Source organism: Ranitomeya imitator, chromosome 3 (assembly GCF_032444005.1).
Source record: "Ranitomeya imitator isolate aRanImi1 chromosome 3, aRanImi1.pri, whole genome shotgun sequence".
Lineage (NCBI taxonomy): Eukaryota > Metazoa > Chordata > Amphibia > Anura > Dendrobatidae > Ranitomeya > Ranitomeya imitator.
In genome coordinates this window covers 828827015-828844900 of record NC_091284.1, presented here as the reverse complement: position 1 = coordinate 828844900, position 17886 = coordinate 828827015, and the positions used below count along the sequence as shown (strand labels likewise).

Genomic DNA, 17886 nt, shown 5'->3' with positions numbered 1-17886 from the left:
CCTGGTTTTGGCTACAAATACGGATGGAAAATACTGAGTAAATACTGAACGTGTGAACGTGGCCTTAAAGTGAGATGATGCGATGAGCTTTACCTGTGTATAGAAACTTAATGATGTTTTGCAGCCTGTGACGCTCCGTTTTATTAGACATTGGATTGATGATTCCACCTAGCGCAGGTGGTGGGTGATGAATACTCCCATCAGCTGCTCCTGCTGTCACTATCATTAGCAGCAGCAGGTGTAGGCTGATGGGAGTAGTAGTCCCATCAGCCACTGCTTGCTCTGTTATCAGTTGAATATAACTCATCATTTTCACCTGCTCATGGCAATCACCGGCAGAGCAGGGGAGAATGATGAGTCATCTTCAGCACCCGGCATCGGGGAACAGCGCTTACTGTAGCATTTCTTCCCTGGAGCCCGTCTGTGTGGTACTGATGCAGCACATGATAGCCACACGTGTGCTGCAAGTATTGGACTCTGACACTGTGATCTCTGGTACCGAAAAAAACGGACGTGTGAAACTTAGTCTGGTATTGCAGATTAGCTCTATTTAAAAGGAACCTGTCACCCCCAAAATCGATGATGAGCTAAGCCCACCGTCATCAGGGGCTTATCTACAGCATTCTGCAATGCATTCTGGAATGCTGTAGATAAGCCCCGATGTAACCTGAAAGAGGAGAAAAAGAGGTTAGATTATACTCACCCAGGGGCGGTCCCGGTGTGTTCCGGTCCGATGGGCGTCTCAGGTCCGCTCCGGCCCCTCCTATCTTCATTCCATTACGTCCTCTTCTGGTCTTCACGCCGCGGCTCCGGCGCAGGCGTACCTTATCTCCCTGTTGAGGGCAGAGCAAAGTACTGCAGTGCGCAGGTGCTGGGCCTCTCTGACCTTTTCGGCGCCTGTGCACTGCAGTGTTTTACTCTGCCCTCAACAGGGAGTCAATGTACGCCTGCACCACAGACGCAGCGTGACTACAAGAAGATGTCATCTTAAGAAGATGGGAGGCCCTAGACCGGACCGAGACGCCCATCGGAGCGGGACCGCCCTGGGTGAGTATAATCTAATGTTTTTTTTCTCCTCTTTCAGGATACATCGGGGACTTATCTACAGCATTACAGAATGCATTACAGAGTGCTGTAGATAAGCCCCTGATGCTGGTGGGCTTACCTCACCATCGATTTTGGGGGTGACCGGTTCCCATTAAGTGAATGACCCTGAACTGCAATACCACCCATGACCTGTACACAGAGGTGGTGCTGTTTTTGTAGAAATTCTACCACTATTCAATTAAACCAGTAACTAAATACTATTTGTCCAGCTGTAAAGGAAGTGTGGGGTCCGAGTGCATGCCAGCCCAGTGATATAAGATTCCAACTCTCGTATCGTTGATCTATTTGCGGTTTCCATTCATGATGGACTGCGGCGTGCAAGTCCGAGACATTTCTTTTTTCACATTGGCACCTTGGAGCCTTCACTAATGAAATCTGAGACTACAGCTGATGAAACTTCCTCTGCCCCTCTCCCAGCAGAAACTCCCAGCACTGAAGACTTCCGGCCAGTGAGCAGCACCGGACGCCTGGTCTCATAATGCCCGATACTGAGCACTCTCCATTAAGGTGACTTCGTCCTCAGAAGCTCCTTTTTTCGTAGGGAAGTCATGTTGGCCAGGGACAAGACTATGCATAAAAAAGACGGAACTTTAAAGACTCCAGACCGGAAACACAGATTTCTGAATAAATAAATTTTATTAGTTTAGTATCTCATTCATATTGTTGAGGGATTGGAAGGCTTCTGCTGCATTTTCTTTCTGTAACCGTCAGGTTATTTTTCTGTTTGGACCCACAGTTTGTAGGCGATCCTCAGTCTCAATGAGGAAGATTTAAGTCCCAGGGATGCAACATCTGGAAGAGCAGAGAATTCTGATTATAGAACAGTATAACGACCGTCAGACCTCATTACAGATCCCTCGGGGGCGGGCACTCAGATTTTCTACTGCACTGATTGGTGCATCCCTGACCAGACAATTTTCTGTCTCTGTAGGGAATATATCGACTCCAAAAACTTTTTTTCTTGGACTGTTGTTTTAAGAAATTGAGTAGATTTTATGCAGATTAAAGGAGGTTTCCGATCATATGCAATGTTTTAAGGGAAAAAATGTTGTTTTTTTTAAAGTGTGTTTCTCCTTTTAAAGGGAACTGGAACATAAGTGTTAAACTATCCTATAAGAAGCAGCTCGTTGACAGATTCTCAGTTAACTCTATGCTAAATTATCAATGAAACTCAATTGAAAGACAAAACAATTGAAAGCCCAAAATATGTGTAGTGAAATATGTGTATATTTATTATATATATCTCTATATGTGTGTAGTGACATATGTCTAGGGTTATATGTGTGACTAGTGATAATGTAGCATCTGTCCTGAAGGCCAGTGGCACCTAGATGTTAATATGTACTTCCTTGGGAAGAGTAGGAATTCTGTCTCCATATCTCACCAGGGGGTCTAGCTAGAGCCAAGAACAAAGGAACACTTAAAACCTCTGAGTGCTTGGAGGGGAGATGCTAATTGCGGCTTGAGGGAAGGTATCCCTGGGAAACATTTACATAGTAACATAGTAACATAGTTAGTAAGGCCGAAAAAAGACATTTGTCCATCCAGTTCAGCCTATATTCCATCATAATAAATACCCAGATCTACGTCCTTCTACAGAACCTAATAATTGTATGATACAATATTGTTCTGCTCCAGGAAGACATCCAGGCCTCTCTTGAACCCCTCGACTGAGTTCGCCATCACCACCTCCTCAGGCAAGCAATTCCAGATTCTCACTGCCCTAACAGTAAAGAATCCTCTTCTATGTTGGTGGAAAAACCTTCTCTCCTCCAGACGCAAAGAATGCCCCCTTGTGCCCGTCACCTTCCTTGGTATAAACAGATCCTCAGCGAGATATTTGTATTGTCCCCTTATATACTTATACATGGTTATTAGATCGCCCCTCAGTCGTCTTTTTTCTAGACTAAATAATCCTAATTTCGCTAATCTATCTGGGTATTGTAGTTCTCCCATCCCCTTTATTAATTTTGTTGCCCTCCTTTGTACTCTCTCTAGTTCCATTATATCCTTCCTGAGCACCGGTGCCCAAAACTGGACACAGTACTCCATGTGCGGTCTAACTAGGGATTTGTACAGAGGCAGTATAATGCTCTCATCATGTGTATCCAGACCTCTTTTAATGCACCCCATGATCCTGTTTGCCTTGGCAGCTGCTGCCTGGCACTGGCTGCTCCAGGTAAGTTTATCATTAACTAGGATCCCCAAGTCCTTCTCCCTGTCAGATTTACCCAGTGGTTTCCCGTTCAGTGTGTAATGGTGATATTGATTCCCTCTTCCCATGTGTATAACCTTACATTTATCATTGTTAAACCTCATCTGCCACCTTTCAGCCCAAGTTTCCAACTTATCCAGATCCATCTGTAGCAGAATACTATCTTCTCTTGTATTAACTGCTTTACATAGTTTTGTATCATCTGCAAATATCGATATTTTACTGTGTAAACCTTCTACCAGATCATTAATGAATATGTTGAAGAGAACAGGTCCCAATACTGACCCCTGCGGTACCCCACTGGTCACAGCGACCCAGTTAGAGACTATACCATTTATAACCACCCTCTGCTTTCTATCACTAAGCCAGTTACTAACCCATTTACACACATTTTCCCCCAGACCAAGCATTCTCATTTTGTGTACCAACCTCTTGTGCGGCACGGTATCAAACGCTTTGGAAAAATCGAGATATACCACGTCCAATGACTCACCGTGGTCCAGTCTATAGCTTACCTCTTCATAAAAACTGATTAGATTGGTTTGACAGGAGCGATTTCTCATAAACCCATGCTGATATGGAGTTAAACAGTTATTCTCATTGAGATAATCCAGAATAACATCCCTCAGAAACCCTTCAAATATTTTACCAACAATAGAGGTTAGACTTACTGGCCTATAATTTCCAGGTTCACTTTTAGAGCCCTTTTTGAATATTGGCACCACATTTGCTATGCGCCAGTCCTGCGGAACAGACCCTGTCGCTATAGAGTCACTAAAAATAAGAAATAATGGTTTATCTATTACATTACTTAGTTCTCTTAGTACTCGTGGGTGTATGCCATCCGGACCCGGAGATTTATCTATTTTAATCTTATTTAGCCGGTTTCGCACCTCTTCTTGGGTTAGATTGGTGACCCTTAATATAGGGTTTTCATTGTTTCTTGGGATTTCACCTAGCATTTCATTTTCCACCGTGAATACCGTGGAGAAGAAGGTGTTTAATATGTTAGCTTTTTCCTCGTCATCTACAACCATTCTTTCCTCACTATTTTTTAAGGGGCCTACATTTTCAGTTTTTATTCTTTTACTATTGATACACGTGTCCCAGAGGAAAAGAATATATATTCATTGGTAGAGCGGCCATGCCCAATCAAACAGACCGCAATTATGATATTAACCTGGGAGGCTGGTCTAGAAACCTGACCTCAGACCAAAGTTATAAATTTAGGCTGCAGACAGAGAATTGTGTTCACATGATGAGGGCAGCCTGAAAAGCTGATGTGTTCCACAACTACATTCACCCCCCCCCCCCTCAGGGAGCAGAAAGCAGACTACAAGTTAGATGATTTTTGTAAGTTTTCCCCTGTTTATTTGATACTGTTTTGCATAAGTTGTATGTCTTTTTATTATATTTTTATACATTTTTTTCTTATTGTAAGCATTGAACCTTTTTCTATTAAAGTATAAACCTTTAATAAGTTGAACCTTGAATGTTCTAAAGAATCCATAGCCAAAAGGTGTGTGCCTTATGAGTGATAAACATATTTTTATTAGTTATTTCTGCGACTCATCGCCCGTGTATTCGATGAGTGGTGGCAGCGCGTATGAGCGGGTGTGTGGCCTGGGTCGGTGTGTGATTTATGCTCCCCTTACAGCATAGGACAGAGGTTGAATGCTGGACGGAGAGTGGGGAGATAGATTAACCCTTGCAGGCACAACCCAAAGTCTCGTGTGAGAGCAGGCACGTGACGAATAAGTGACACCACGGAGCAGCGATCCGTGACAATTGCTGGCGAGCGGTGGGATAGAATTATTTCTATTAGAGCATTAGTGAATGGTTTAAGCAATTATTCCCTGTACTAAAGAATTGGTATCCTTGCGAGGAGTGCACCAGTTCTTCAAGGTTCAACTCAGTGCTTACTTAGACATACTTGCAAACAGTTTCCCCTCCCCGTTTTTCTTTTCTATCTTTTATTTGGCAAAGGCTGTTCATCGATATGGCAGCCCAGTACAAGAAGCAGAGCAAAGAAGCTCTGACCAACCTCTGTGAGCAGAGAGGAATAGAGACAGCCGACAGATCCAGGGAGCTGCTGATACGCGCCTTGGTCGAGCAGGACATAGAGCAAAGTGCTGGAACATCTGGGCAAGGAGAGAGCCCACCTCAGAGAGACCCAGCAATGCCAGCTCTTGCACTGGAGATGCCTGATGGAAATGTCAGCAATGCCAGTGCTGAGGAGCCTATGGACTGTACGTTGCAAATGGCCTTACAACGGCTGGGAACAAGTGATCCCAATCTGCGCATGCAGCTAATTCTACAGTACCGACAGGCTGCAGACCGACAGGCTGAGAGAGAGGCTGCAGAACGCCAGGCTGCTGCTGCAGAATGCCGGGACCGGGCTGAGAGAGAGGCTGCGGAACACCGGTAGGAGAGAGCTTTCCATCTTCAGATGGCTCAACTAGAGCGGGGTATCAGTCCTCCGATAACCCCCTCCCATGTGATGGAGAAGGATACAGACTTAGATACTTTCCTGCGGGGATTTGAAAAAACCTGCAGGCAGTACCATCTACCCCGTGAGCAGTGAGCACAGTATCTAACCCCAGGGTTGAGAGGCAAAGCCCTGGAAGTTTTTGATGGCCTCCCACCAGAGCTAGATGCGAACTATGAGGCCATAAAAGAGGCCCTGATCAGGAAATACAACCTGACACCAGAAGTGTATCGTAGAAAGTTCCGGAACCTACAACGTGGATCAACTGACAGCTATGTGGATGTTGTGAGCACCTTGAGGACCACGTTCCACCAATTAGGGGACTTTCTGTCAACAGTTTTGAGGACTTAATGGATCTTATGGTCAAGGATCAATTTCTTCACATGTGCCCCACGTATGTACGACAATTTGTGTGTGATCGGGAGCCACAAACTGCAGATCAGGCTGCAAGGATTGCGGACTGCTATGTGGCTAACAGGATGCCTGAGGTGCGGAAGCCATCGGGATTCAGCTGGAGGGGAGGTAAGCCAAACGGGGACCCTTCTCCCTCTGCCGGCCGATCACCAGTGCTGTCCAAGCCCACCTTCTATGGGGCCCCGGGAAATAGACATTCTCTAGGCAATGCACACCGGTGCTTCTCCTGCCACAAAGTGGGACATGTTAGCACTGTCTGCCCTGATAGGGAGAAACGCCCAACTACCACCACAAAGCCGACTGTGCCCCCACCATCTGTCCTCTTTGTGGCCGGCTCTGATGCGAGGGCTAATGAGAACTGCCAATCTGTCACTGTTGGCAATAAAGTCACCATTGGTCTCAGAGACACTGGGGCAGAGGTGACCCTGGTGCATCCAGCCATGATAACCCCTGTCGATATCATACCAGGAAAGACTATGTCTATAACCAGGATTGGAGGGGTCAGCCCTGCCGTGCCCATGGCCCGTGTGTACTTGGACTGGGGAGCAGGGAAGGACTGAGAGAAGTGGGAGTATCAGAAGCCATTCCCACCAATGTGTTGCTAGGCACGGACCTGGGGAGGATGGTGTCCCACTATGTTCCTCCCTTGCAAGTAAATGATGCAGAGAAGGTGGAAGAAAGTGACCCACCTGAGATCCCTTGTGAGGAGGAAAAATGTCCCAATGCACAGGACTGTAATTATGTGGCAGCTGTGACCCGGAGTCAGGCTGCGGCTCAGACTCAGGCCCAGAGATTAGAGGATGAGTCTCAGACAGAACTGCCAGGACAGGAGGCCCATACTGTGGTCCCGGAGCCTCCATACATGGCATACCCTCCAAGGTCCCTGATAACAGACACTGAAAACTCCGCTTCAGACCAGTGCCTGGCAGTCCCACTAGGCCGGGGCCTGCAGGCTGACCGTCAGAGCTTCCAGGAGGCCCTGCAGACAGATGTCAGTCTGGAGGAGCTCAGATGTCTTGCAGACCGACCCCCTGCTGCTTCTGGCAAAGAGAGAGTATACTGGGACCAGGGCAGACTGTATACAGAGACTATCCCCATGGACACTACAGAATCTTGGGACTATGAACGTCGGCTGATCATCCCTTATCCATTTAGGGAACAATTATTGAGAATTGCCCATGAAATTCCTTTGGCCGGACACCTTGGAATACAAAAGACTAAAGCTCGCCTGACACATAACTTCTATTGGCCCAAGATGGAGACAGATATTGCAATTACTGCCGATCGTGCATAGTTTGTCAGAGAGTTGGAAAGTCTGGGAATATACAGAAAGCGCCATTGATACCTCTGCCTGTGATCGATGAACCCTTCCAGCGAGTGGCTGTGGATATCATAGGGCCACTTGCAATCCCTAGCAGCTCTGGCAAAAAGTACATCCTCACAGTGGTGGACTATGCTACACGATACCCGGAAGCTGTGGCACTATCCTCCATCCGAGCAGACAAAGTGGCGGATGCTTTACTGACTGTGTTCTCTCGTGTGGGTTTCCCCAGGGAAGTGTTGACTGATCAGTAGTGTTGAGCATTCCGATACCGCAAGTATCGGGTATCGGCCGATACTTGCGGTATCGGAATTCCGATACCGAGATCCGATACTTTTGTGGTATCGGGTATCGGTATCGGATACATAGAGATGTGTAAAATAAAGAATTAAAATAAAAAATATTGATATATTTACCTCTCCGGCGGCCCCTGGACTCAGCGCGGGTAACCGGCAGGCTTCGTTGTTCAAAATCAGCGCTTTTAGGACCTGAGAATCACGTCCCGGCTTCTGATTGGTCGCGGGCCGCCCATGTGACCGCCACGCGACCAATCACAAGCCGCGACGTCACCGCAAGCTATTAGCGCGCTCATTTTTAAAAATGAACGCGTTAATGACTTTCAAAGACGTTGCGGCTTGTGATTGGTCGCGTGGCCGCGACCAATCACAAGCCGCGACGTCACCGCAAGCTATTAACGCGCTCATTTTTAAAAATGAACGCGTTAATGACTTTCAAAGACGTTGCGGCTTGTGATTGGTCGCGTGGCGGTCACATGGGCGGCCCGCGACCAATCAGAAGCCGGGACGTGATTCTCAGGTCCTAAAAGCGCTGATTTTGAACAAAGAAGCCTGCTGGTTACCCGCGCTGAGTTCAGGGGCCGCCGGAGAGGTAAATATATCAATATTTTTTATTTTAATTCTTTATTTTACACATCCCTATGGATCCCAGGGCCTGAAGGAGAGTTTCCTCTCCTTCAGACCCTGGGAACCATGAGAATACCTTCCGATACTTGATGTCCCATTGACTTGTATTGGTATCGGATATCGGTATCGGCGATATCCGATATTTTTCGGGTATCGGCCGATACTATCCGATACCGATACTTTCAAGTATCGGACGGTATCGCTCAACACTACTGATCAGGGAACCCAGTTCATGTCTGATCTGATGGAAAGCCTCTGTGAAAGAATACATGTACAGCATTTTGTGGCCAGCGCCTATCATCCCCAAACCAACGGACTCTGCGAGCGCTTATATGGAACATTAAAGCAAATGCTCAAAATGTTGGTGGAGACTGAAGGGAGAGACTGGGAGCGGTACCTCCCCATCTGCTGTTTGCCTACCGAGAGGTACCCCAGGCGTCTACTGGATTCTCCCCCTTTGAACTGGTCTATGGGAGGAGGGTCAGGGGGCCACTTGATTTGATTAAGGACTGTTGGGAGGACAACCCCAGAACTACTGGAGTCTCAGTGGTTGAATATGTACTGCGGCTCAGAGAGAGAATGCAAAAACTGAGCAACCTGGCCCATGAGAACGTGGCCCAGGCCCAAACCAGAACGTCTGGTACGACTGTAATGCCAGACTAAGGGCCTACGAGGAAGGACAGAAGGTTTTGGTGTTGGTCCCTATGTTACAGAATAAATTGCAGGCCGCATGGGAGGGACCATATACTGTACATAAGCGGCTGAATGATGTTAATTATGTGGTGACCCTAGATGAGCATGCAAAGCGTCAGAAAGTGTTTCATGTAAATATGTTGAAGGCTCACCATACCAGGGAGGCCTGTGTCTTACCTGTCTGTAGCCTGCCTGAAGAGGGGTAGGCTGATCTGTTACTGGATGTGGGGGCCGGGACTCAGTGCATGGAGTCCCTGGAGTCAGCAGAGTTTAACCCTGAGCTATCCCACAGTCAGAGGTCTGAGCTGATGGAGGCGCTCAGCGAGTTCACCGAAGTCTTCACAGGGGAGCCTGGGAGGACACACTTAGCAGTTCACCATGTGGACACTGGTACTAATCCCCCAGTACGGCAGTCTGCATACCGTGTGTCAGCAGAGGTGAAGGCACACATGAGGGAACAGGTAGAGGAGATGCTGAAACTCAAGGTGATACAAAAATCCCAGAGTGCCTGGGCCTCGCCTGTGGTTCTTGTCCCCAAAAAAAAAACTGTACTACCCGGTTCTGTGTAGACTACAGGAAATTAAATGTATTGACTACATGTGAGGTCTACCCCATGCCAAGGATAGATGAGCTGTTAGAGCAGCTAGCTAAAGCATCGTACCTTACCATCATGGACCTGAGTAGGGGATACTGCCAGATACCCCTGACCAGAGACGCTCAGGAGAGGTCTGCCTTTATAACGCCATTTGGGCTGTTTGAGTTTCTGGTGATGCCCTTTGGTATGAAGAATGCCCCTGCGACCTTCCAGAGGTTGGTCAATCACTTATTGGAAGGGTGTGATGGTTTTGCCGTCGCTTATCTTGATGATATATGTTGTGAATTCTGTTGTCGAACTTCCTCCTGTGGTCGTGAATGGTACTTCGGCGAGTTCTGTCTATGGGCTCCCTCTGGTGGCTATGAGTGAAGCTGCTGCTTCTGAGGTTCCTTACACAGGTGACGTGGTTTATCCTTTGGTTGGCTGCTCTATTTAACTCCTCTCAGATCGTTACTCCATGCCAGCTGTCAATGTTTTTGCATTTGTTCAGTTCGCTCCTGGATCTCTCTGGTGACCTGCCTTCTCCTGCAGAAGCTAAGTTCCTGATAGTCATTATTTGTTCACTGTTTTCTTGTCCAGCTGGTGATCATGATTCTGTCTTGCTAGCTGGAAGCTCTGGGATGCAGAGTGGCCCCTCCGCACCGTGAGTCGGTGCGGAGGTCTTTTTTGCACACTCTGCGTGGTCTTTTGTAGGTTTTTGTGCTGATCGCAAAGTTACCTTTCCTATCCTCTGTCTATTTAGTAAGTCTCGCCTCCCTTTGCTGAAACCTGTTTCATTTCTGCGTTTGTGACTTTCATCTTTACTCACAGTCAATATATGTGGGGGGCTTCCTTTACCTTTGGGGAATTTCTCTGAGGCAAGGTAGGCTTTATTTTCCATCTCTAGGGCTAGATAGCTCTTAGGCTGTGACGAGGCGCCTAGGTCTGGTCAGGAGCGCTCCACGGCTATTTTTAGTGTGTGTGATAGGATTAGGGCTTGCGGTCAGCAGAGTTCCCATATCCCAGAGCTCGTCCTGTATGAGGTTTAACTATCAGGTCATTCCGGGTGCTCCTAACCACCAGGTCATAACAGATATAGCCATCTTTAGTGATTCTTGGGAGGAACACCTCATACATCTTTTGCAGGTGTTGCAAAAGCTTAAAACTGCAGGTCTTACTGTTAAGCCAGGGAAGTGTCAGGTAGCCATGCGGGAAGTACAATACCTAGGACACCGGGTGGGGGGAGGATTGCTAAAACCTGAGCCAGGGAAGGTAGAAGCCATTACAGCCTGGGCCACCCCACGAACCAAGAAGCAGGTACTGTCCTTCCTGGGTACAGCTGGCTACTATAGGAGGTTTGTACCAAACTACAGTGCTCTGGCCAAACCGTTAACTGATCTGACCAGGAAGAGACTTCCTAAAATTGTCTCCTGGAGTCCTCAGTGTGAGGAATCCTTTTCTGCCCTAAAGTCGGCATTGGTTAGTTCACCCATCCTGCAGGCTCCAGATTTCACTCGCCGGTTTGTAGTGCAGACAGATGCCAGCACCTATGGGCTAGGTGCAGTTCTCAGCCAGGTGAACCAACAAGGAGAGGAACACCCAATTCTGTACCTAAGCAGGAAACTCCTGCCCAGAGAAGTGGCTTATGCCACCATTGAAAAAAATGTTTGGCAATCGTGTGGGCTCTGCAGAAGCTGCAACCATACCTCTATGGGCGCAACTTCACCGTGATCACAGATCATAACCCACTGAGTTAGCTCAACCGAGTAGTTGGGGACAATGGGAAATTGCTTAGATGGAGTTCGATACTTCAGCAATATGATTTCACAATTCAGCACAAGAAGGGAGTTGATCATGGCAATGCCGATGGCCTTTCTCGCCAAGATGGGACAGAACCAGATACGTGCTCGGGAGCTGACCTGTAAGTAAACCCCCATGCACGTTCATAAGGAGGGAGGTGTGGTGAAATTTGTGTATATATATTATATATATCTCTATATGTGTGTAGTGACATATGTCTAGGGTTATATGTGTGACTAGTGATAATGTAGCATCTGTCCTGAAGGCCAGTGGCACCTAGATGTTAATATGTACTTCCTTGGGAAGAGTAGGAATTCTGTCTCCATATCTCACCAGGGGGTCTAGCTAGAGCCAAGAACAAAGGAACACTTGAAACCTCTGAGTGCTTGGAGGGGAGATGCTAATTGCGGCTTGAGGGAAGGTATCCCTGGGAACCATTTCACACGTGTCCCAGAGGAAAAGAATATATATTCATTGGTAGAGCGGCCATGCCCAATCAAACAGACCGCAATTATGATATTAACCTGGGAGGCTGGTCTAGAAACCTGACCTCAGACCAAAGTTATAAATTTAGGCTGCAGACAGAGAATTGTGTTCACATGATGAGGGCAGCCTGAAAAGCTGATGTGTTCCACAACTACATTCACCCCCCCCCCCAGGGAGCAGAAAGCAGACTACAAGTTAGATGATTTTTGTAAGTTTTCTCCTGTTTATTTGATACTGTTTTGCATAAGTTGTATGTCTTTTTATTATCATATTTTTATACCTTTTTCTTATTGTAAGCATTGAACCTTTTTCTATTAAAGTATAAACCTTTAATAAGTTGAACCTTGAATGTTCTAAAGAATCCATAGCCTAGAGGTGTGTGAGCCTTATGAGTGATAAACATATTTTTATTAGTTATTTCTGCGACTCATCGCCCGTGTATTCGATGAGTGGTGGCAGCGCATATGAGCGGGTGTGTGGCCTGGGTCGGTGTGTGATTTATGCTCCCCTTACAGCATAGGACAAAGGTTGAATGCTGGACGGAGAGTGGGGAGATAGATTAACCCTTGCAGGCACAACCCAAAGTCTCGTGTGAGAGCAGGCACGTGACGAATAAGTGACACCACGGAGCAGCGATCCATGACAATATGCATTTAAAGAGAATTGGAAATCGAGATTTCTATACCCCAAACTAATTGCATGTATGTAAAGACGCATTGCTGTTGAGAAAATCCTTACCTTGCAGATTTCTTTGTGCAAATATAGGATTTAATCAGGATTAAAGCCCCTTTACCTACATGCTACTAGTTAATGACAGGCTCCCTTTAAAGAAGAAAGAAGCCTTCAAATATTTTTTTGGCTATCCTTTTAAATTTAGCATTGAGTTACCTGAGAATCCATCAGTGAGCGGCTTCTGATGGGAGAGTTTATCACTTACCTTCCGTCTTTTAGGCTATGTGCACACGTCAGGTTATTTTCCTGACAAAATCCGGAGTTTTCTGGCAGCAATTTGCGTTTTTTTCCGCGTGGATTTTTCGCGGTTTTTGGCGCGGATTTTGCGCTGATTTTTCGCGTTTTTTTTGCGTTTTTTTTTTTTTTTTCCTGAATGTCCCTTTATCAGGGAATCCGCAAAAAATCCGCAAAAAGAATGAGCATGTTCATTTTTTTTGCGGATTGCGTTTTTTTTGCGGAAAAAAACGCATCCATCTGCACAAAAATTCCGGAATGCATTCTAAATGATAGGATGCATATTTTTAGCGTTTTTGATGCGGAATTATAGCGTTTTTATGGCGAAATTCCGCAAAAAAAACGCTAAAAATCCGGACGTGTGCACATACCCTTAAGCTCCTTTTGGCTGGTTTATTTCTATAAAGTTCAGTCCAACCATCCTATAGTCATAAATTGGCTATAAAAAGCTCAGAAGAAGGAAAATAATAAGTTATAAACTCTTGCTATCAAGATTTTATTTTGTGCAGTTAAAGATGAATAATCTACTAGACAAAGACAAAAAGACAAGACAGAAAAATGACTGTAAAAAAAAAAAGGGGGAACCTAATTTACAAGAAAATATTGCGACCGCTCCAAGCACCAGGAAAACATTACGTTACCTGAATTTTCGAGGACAACCAAATGCCCCTACGGAACTCTCATGGGTAAAGCAGTGGCGACGACAGTAACCCTGGTGGTTTCCACATGTCCATAAGGAGAACTTGAGGTCCTCACTGCTGCCAGCTGCAATAATAATAACTTTATTATAGGGGAACTCCACACTCTGTTTTCTATCACTGGATTAACAATGTTCATAAGATACTGTGCCCTAGTACTAAAGTATCAGCCGCTCCATGTGCAAGTGTTGACAACCTGCCTCTCTACATAGTGTAATTCGATAGGAAGTTGTCACATCCTCGCCCCATTTCCCAGCATAACTGATTAGCAGGGTGTGAACTTTGAGTGGCAGAAACCTTATGTGTAATTGTTTTGTAGCATCTGCATCCATTTCGAGATGAGGACCCCGATGCGCGCTCTCAGTAATGGAGTGATGGACGCGTTTGAGAACATTTTTTCCATTGCTGTGAAAGTTCTGAAAATTGCTGAGTGAGAGCAAAGAAACTGGCTAAAACGCTAGTGAAAAATATGTTCTCCCACCCCCATAAATCAAGAAATGGAGTTATCTGGCTTCCTTAAGAAGAAAACTTGTAAAAACATCCTAAAAAGTCGGCCAAGAAGCTCCTGGAACCATATGGACTCCAGAGCCACCATTTACGAGAAGTGCAATCTTCTTGAAATCTAGACCTAAAGCTAATTTTACAAACGACTCAAGACTTGTGACCCAAAGGCTAATCTTAAAATGTAGTTTTGTCACCGAGCATTGAGAGGCGGATGACTCTTGATGGACAAGTAGTTTATTAATGGATATATATAGTTACATAGTTATTAAGGTTGAAGGAAGACTATAAGTCCATCTAGTTCAACCCATAGCCTAACCTAATATGCCCTAACATGTTGATCCAGAGGAAGGCAAAAAAAAACCATGTGGCAAAGAGTAAGCTCCACATTGGAGAAAAAAAATTCCTTCCCGACTCCACATACGGCAATCAGACTAGTTCCCTGGATCAACGCCCTATCAAGGAATCTAGTGTATATACCCTGTAACATTATACTTTTCCAGAAAGGTATCCATTCCCCTCTTAAATTTAAGTAATGAATCACTCATTACAACATCATACGGCAGAGAGTTCCATAGTCTCACTGCTCTTACAGTAAAGAATCCGCGTCTGTTATTATGCTTAAACCTTTTTTCCTCCAAACGTAGAGGATGCCCCCTTGTCCCGGTTTCAGGTCTATGATTAAAAAGATCATCAGAAAGGTCTTTGTACTGTTCCCTCATATATTTATACATTAACATAAGATCACCCCTTAGTCTTCGCTTTTCCAAACTAAATAGCCCCAAGTGTAATAACCTATCTTGGTATTGCAGACCCCGCAGTCCTCTAATAACCTTGGTCGCTCTTCTCTGCACCCGCTCCAGTTCAGCTATGTCTTTCTTATACACCGGAGACCAGAACTGTGCACAGTATTCTAAGTGTGGTCGAACTAGTGACTTGTATAGAGGTAAAATTATGTTCTCCTCATGAGCATCTATGCCTCTTTTAATGCATCCCATTACTTTATTTGCCTTTGTAGCAGCTGCCTGACACTGGCCACTGAATATGAGTTTGTCGTTCACCCATACACCCAGGTCTTTTTCATTGACGGTTTGGCCCAGAGTTTTAGAATTAAGCACATAATTATACATCTTATTACTTCTACCCAAGTGCATGACCTTACATTTATCCCCATTAAAGCTCATTTGCCATTTATCAGCCCAAGCTTCTAGTTTACATAAATCATCCTGTAATATAAAATTGTCCTCCCCTGTATGGATTACCCTGCAGAGTTTAGTGTCATCTGCAAATATTGAAATTCTACTCTGAAGGTCATTAATAAATATGTTAAAAAGAAGAGGGCCCAATACTGACCCCTGTGGTACCCCACTGCTAACCGCTACCCAGTCCGAGTGTGTTCCATTAATAACCACCCTTTGTTTCCTATCCCTGAGCCAGTTCTCAAACCACTTACACATATTTTCCCCTATCCCCATTATTCTCATTTTATGTATCAACCTTTTGTGTGGCACCGTATCAAAAGCTTTTGAAAAGTCCATATACACTACGTCCACTGGGTTCCCTTGGTCCAATCCGGAACTTACCTCTTCATAGAAACTGATCAAATATGGAGTCCAAGTTGGAGAAATCTAGGAACCGAGAGTCCATCCAAGGCAGATGTTCTGAAGTGTCTTCCAGACATTCATTGCTGATGTCTGACCGACCATTCAATAAATGATGATCACAAAATGTAATTACTTTAAATCTGACTAGACGTTCTGCACAATAAATTCTGGTTAACACAAATATATTTTCCTGTAATGGAATCATTTTGGAGGTCTTCCATATGTTTGAGGGTCATGACCCAATGTCAAGAAAAGCCTTAAGATCTCAAAGTTTTAGCAGATGAGAGGAGAAAGTGATAGGAAGCGGATCTGTAGATACAAGGGATGTGATACCAGTTTACAGTGGACCTGTCACATGCCAAAAATATGGAATTTTGTTACCTGGTGTAAATGCCACTGTTCTCCTGAATCCAGCATTGTTTTTCTTTTGTTCCTGCTCCTTTACGTTCCTGAGATGTGACCTCCTCTTTCATGCACACTTGGCCAAAAGACAAGTTTATAGACAAGGAAGATGGGGCCGTATCTCGGGAACGGAGAGGAGCAAGAACAAAAGAAAAACATCGCCAGATTCAGGTAAACAGCAGCATTTATACGCTAGGTAACAAGATTACATATTAATGCCGGTGTGCTAATCAAGTGTCTTTGGCGTGCCGAAAAATATGTTGGAATCCCCGCGGCTGCAATTCTCGTGTGTGTTCTCTCATCACTACTGCTCAGTAATTTTTGAATAAAGGATGTATTTAAAAATCTACATTCTGTTTTTGTTTTTTTCTCCAAACAAAAGGGATACAAGAAGGAAAAAAACCCACAATATTGTTTGAGGACGCTGTTGTTTTTTTATGGTCCAAAATCAATTTGCATCCTGCAAGAAAAATAAAGGTTCACTCTTTTTTCTTTTGGTGGGATCCCTTTCTCCAGATGTCAAACCTTTGAAATAGCGACTCGAATTTTAGATGTAATCCTCATGCTCCAATTACGGAAAAAAAAATCTGCCAAAGTTAGTCTGAACAGGGACTATAGTGAATATTTTCTTGGAGATCTGGAAATTTCCAAGCACAATATTCTGAGGTTTTTACCGGTGTCAACTCATGGGTCCTCACAGATTAATTGTTGATTCTCTGTGTCCCTCATGAATCCACAATACAAAGGGTTGTCCACCATGAGTTGTCCACCATGACTCCACCGGGCATGACGTGTAATGTCATCCATGAAGGTCGTATGATAAAGGTATACAGAGGGAACTTCTATGGCAGGATAGAACTACATGATAAGATCCCTACCTTAACCCAGGCAGGTGTCACGCTGCACAAATAACACATGCAGCTCTGCTACATCCAACAGAAGGCAGTCATGCTCTGAAGACAACAAGTATACTAACCAAGCAGCAGAATCGCAGTAAACAAGAGCAGCAGGGCCAGCGTCCCGAGGCAGCGCATGGTGGTGTGGTGCTGATGCCCAGATGATCACGCTGCCCCTGCATTTACCTCCTGATACCATACAATAGCAGGGAGGGGGCAGCGTGCCAGGGCTCGGACAATGCACAGTGTCACTCAGTGCCCAGTCTAGACAATAAGCAAGCTGGAATTCTACACTGAATACATGTTCCGAAGAGAAATGGGGCAAAACAGACTTTTTTTTGTACTCGAAAAATGCAAAAAAAAACCATCAATATTTCAGAAAATTAGAATTTAACCAGTTGTTGTAATAATTAGTGCACTGTGTATGATCAGCTCCTATCTTGGTGACGGGTGGTCCACTAAGGAGTGGCTGGAGACCATCTTTGCGAGAACATAGAGTCCTGGAGCCCTCAGGTGGAGCAAGGTTGACAATAATTACAAACCCAGTAGGATACATTCCTATTAGGCATCTCCACTGTGAATCTCCCATAGCGGTAACGCTGAGGCTTTTTCTGCTGCAGGTATCATTGCAAGTTAATAGCTGGGGGTTCCACACATTTTAATCTTTTACATTGCAAAGGTTGAAATTCACGAGTACATCTGCAGCATAAATTGACATGTTGCGTGTCACGATTCACACCGTGACCGTCACCCCTACGTCACGGATCGGGGTGACTTTAGGCCAACAGACGGCTATCC

General features: G+C 45.2%; 1 long non-coding RNA gene across 2 annotated transcripts; it reads right to left on the bottom strand.

Annotated features, from left to right (window-relative positions):
• Positions 1-1739: 1739 nt before the first annotated feature.
• LOC138672376 (uncharacterized) lies at positions 1740-17260 on the bottom strand. Of its 2 annotated transcripts, none has more exons than XR_011319729.1 (3): positions 17169-17260; positions 13629-13752; positions 1740-1899 (listed from the first exon to the last, which is right to left on the bottom strand). It is a non-coding gene; the product is annotated as an uncharacterized lncRNA (long non-coding RNA). The 2 variants fall into 2 exon arrangements; XR_011319730.1 differs by lacking the exon at positions 17169-17260 and adding an exon at positions 17071-17110.
• Positions 17261-17886: the final 626 nt, after the last annotated feature.